The sequence below is a fragment of the Tupaia chinensis genome, unplaced genomic scaffold (genome assembly GCF_000334495.1).
Source record: "Tupaia chinensis unplaced genomic scaffold, TupChi_1.0 Scaffold000445_1, whole genome shotgun sequence".
NCBI classification, from domain to species: Eukaryota; Metazoa; Chordata; class Mammalia; order Scandentia; family Tupaiidae; genus Tupaia; species Tupaia belangeri.
In genome coordinates, this window is record NW_006159950.1 from 432,406 (window position 1) to 435,757 (window position 3,352).

A 3,352-nucleotide genomic window follows, 5' to 3' on the forward strand; every position below is an offset into this window, starting at 1 on the left:
CCCCCCAGGGTGGATGGTCACGCCGCAATCCCTTCTCCTCCATTCTCCTCTCGGGATCTTGGGCACACACGCACACGTGCCCGGCGTGAGTTTTAAGCCACCGGGTCCAGGATGCAAACTGCGGTCGACTACATGGGAGTCTAGCGACATAGCCATTACGCTAACTGCTGGTTCCCATAACAGGGTTTTGACAACAGGACCCAATCCCAGCTTCAGCCAGTCCTGTGATCATGGGCAAGCATTTGCCCAGCATGCCGAAGGAGGCCTCTGGACCTGAACTGGAACCCTCCCATGTAGGACCTCCTCAAAAAGCAACCCGTCCTATCACTGCACCACCACTGGGCCCATAGTTGAGCTCTTTTCATTTCTTTATTAAGTTTTGCTGTAGGACACATGTGCTTGCTAGAGAGAGAGATCCCCCAGCCAAGGGGGGATGAGCACACCACAATCCCTTCTCTCAGTCTCCTTGGGATTCTGAGCGTGTGTGACTATGTGTCTGGTGTGAATTTCAAGCCACCAGGTCTGGGACTCAAACTGTGTAGTTGGCCATGTGGGATCCACCCTCTGTCTAATGAGCTCTTAAAATGTGGCTGGAGGGGCCAGCAGGTAGCATGACAGTTAAGGTGCTGGATCCCACATGGCTGACTAAGTGGTTTGAGTCCCAGACCTGGCAGCTTGAAAATCATGCCAGGCACATGTACTTGTGTGCCCAAAATCCTGAGAGGAGACTGGAGGAGAAGGGATTGCAGCCTGTGATCTCCCCAGGGGGGTGATTTCCTTGCTTTTCCTCTCTGTGTCTCTCTCTGATGAGTACAAACACCTTATAGGAAAATTAGAAACTAAAAAAAAAAAAGTGGCTGGTGTCACCCAGGAGGCCTGGTTCAGATGGGAGGTCTTTGCCTGAGAACGAGATGCTTGGTTTTAATTAGTTCTGACTAATGCACACAGCCGCATGTGGCCTGTGGCTACTGTACCAACACCGCGGGACTCGACTGATCTCGCATCTGTGGGCAGGGAAGCGGAGGCCCAGAAAGATGTCAGTGACGTGAGCAAGGTCACAGCAGGACTGGTGGGAGCTCACGGCCATGACTGATGCACATGAGCGGTCAGGAGCACTGGAGAGACACAGACCCTGACCACACACTGGGCAACATGCTGGCTCCTCCGGACCCACCTCTCTGTGCAAGGAGGGGGGCCCGTTCCATATTCTTGCTCTGAAATCCCTTCTGTTCTTTGGGTTGGGAGACGTTCTGATCAGGTTGTCTGGATGCTCCTGCACAGGGCCACCCAGGCTCACTGCGACCTCCGTGTCCCCTCCTGCCCAGGGCCACCCAGGCTCACTGCGACCTCCGAGAGAACCAGGCTTGTATTCTGAGTGGGACATGATGGCCACCTTCCCTATCAGGTGTCTGGTTTGATGTTTTTTTTAAAAAAATATTTATTTATCTATTTGTTATTACTATTTATTTTTTAATTTTACCAGAGAGAGATAGAGAAAGATAAAGGGAAATTGAGAAAGCAAGCTGCCAAGTCTGGGACTTGAACCATGGTCGGCCATACTGGGAGTCCAGTACCTCAACCACCATACCTCCTGCCAGCCCCCAGTTTGATTTTCTTTTTCTTCTCTAGACACTGCTTTGTTGATGACCAAGAGATGAACCAGCAGGTGGAATCCATGAACCTCTTAACTTCAACCTGAGGATGGTGGCAGAAAGATCCCCAAGGTCCTTGTCCCTGAGGCTGCAATTAGTCTATGACCTTGGACAAGTCGTTTGATTTTTCTGAGCCTCAGGTTGCATATGGAGATAAAAAGACCTGTCTTTCAGGTAGTTTGGGGATTAAAAATAACACATGTGAGGGACCAGGGCATAATGGCTGTGTTGCTGAACTCCCATGTAGTCAACCATGGTTCGAGTCCAGGATCCAGTGACTTAAACTCACACTGGGCACGTGTGCGTCCGTGCCCAAGATCCTGAGAGGAGAATGGAGAAGGGATTGCAGCGTGACCATCCCCCCTGGGGGGTGATTTCTTTCTTTCTGTCTCTCTGTCTCTCTGCTGGGGGCATGCGCCCTATAGCAAAAACCTATATGTGAAGTGCTGATTGCATAAGCAGCGGTGGCAGGTCGTGACCACAGTGGTGACGTACACCTTCACGCTCAACACTGGGCTCTGCACTTGAGGAGCAGCGAGCTGGCCAGGATGTGACCCCGGCTGGCTTCCAGGCGCCTGTGGTGAGCGGATCACTGAAGGCTGGTCGCAGCCTGCAGACCGTGCAGAGGAGGACGGCCCGCTGCATGATACTCAGCGCTGGTGGGAACCAGTAGGAGCACGCTGCTGCCCACGCTGCTGACCTCTGTGATTGTACCCTTGTGACCATGAGGCAGACTTTGTGGGTGGGACCGTCTCCGTGTTACGGGGAACCTGGGCTCTCAGCGGGAGCGAGCCACACCCACAGAGGTGGCAGCGGTGGGACTTGAGTCAGGGACATACCGACTGAGGGGTTGCCCTCTTTTCATGCCCCAGAAGGTTTTCAGATGAATCTGGACTTGAGATGTGCCTTAAAGGTTGAGAGGCTTCAGAGTAGGGGAGGACTATTTAAAGTGACACCCACCAGGAGTGGGAGGGGTGAAAGGTTGAGGTGACTACGAGAGCCCTCTGCTGAATAATGCCCAGGAGTTGGCCAAGGCTCTCAGGCAAAACAAATGGGGGTGCTTTTAGGGACTGGAAGCAGCTTGCCCATGCAGGAGCTGACTAAGGATAAAAATAAGGCCGTGGGGCCAGCAGGTGGAGTGGTAGTTAGGGCACTGGACTCCCACATGGCCAACTGAGGTTAGGGCCCCAGACCCAGTGGCTTCAAATTACGCTGAGCACATGTGCATGCTTGCCCCAAATCCTAGAGGAGCATGGGAGAGAAGGGATTGCTGGGTGACCATCCCCCCCGGGAGGCCACCTCTCACTTTCCCTCTCTGTATCTGTCTCTCGAATGAGTGTACACGCCCTATGGCAAAATACAAAAAAGAGAGGCCATGGCCAGGCAGGGTGGTGCCTTGTAAGCCACATCAAGATCTTGGCCGTGTCGCAGGCCGGTGTTTACACAGGCGGTTCCTGGGAGCCTTAGCCCTCTCTGAGGTCGCACCGTGGAGACAGGAGGGCAGAGTGGAGGCAGGGAGGCTGCTGAGGTGAGGACGGACGGATGCAGTAACCAGGCACAGGAGGGTCCTCCTGGTGGGGCAGAACCCTCCTCCAGCCAGGCCCTCTGCTTTCCCCCCAGCCACAACCCCTCCCTTCCCTGCGAGGGCAGAGAGCACACGGGGAGTGTGGGGAAGCCACTCGGCCTGGACCTGTCATTTC

The 3,352-nt window shown here is 54.2% G+C and overlaps 1 long non-coding RNA gene across 1 annotated transcript in view; it reads left to right on the top strand.

Moving 5' to 3' along the window:
* The window catches only part of LOC106735580 (uncharacterized), a 35,824-nt gene that overhangs the window by 14,037 nt on the left and 18,435 nt on the right, over window positions 1-3,352 (top strand). Inside the window, exon 2 of the long non-coding RNA XR_001370876.1 lies at window positions 1,630-1,826. This is a non-coding gene — a long non-coding RNA (uncharacterized LOC106735580). The remainder of the gene's footprint in view (window positions 1-1,629; window positions 1,827-3,352) is intronic.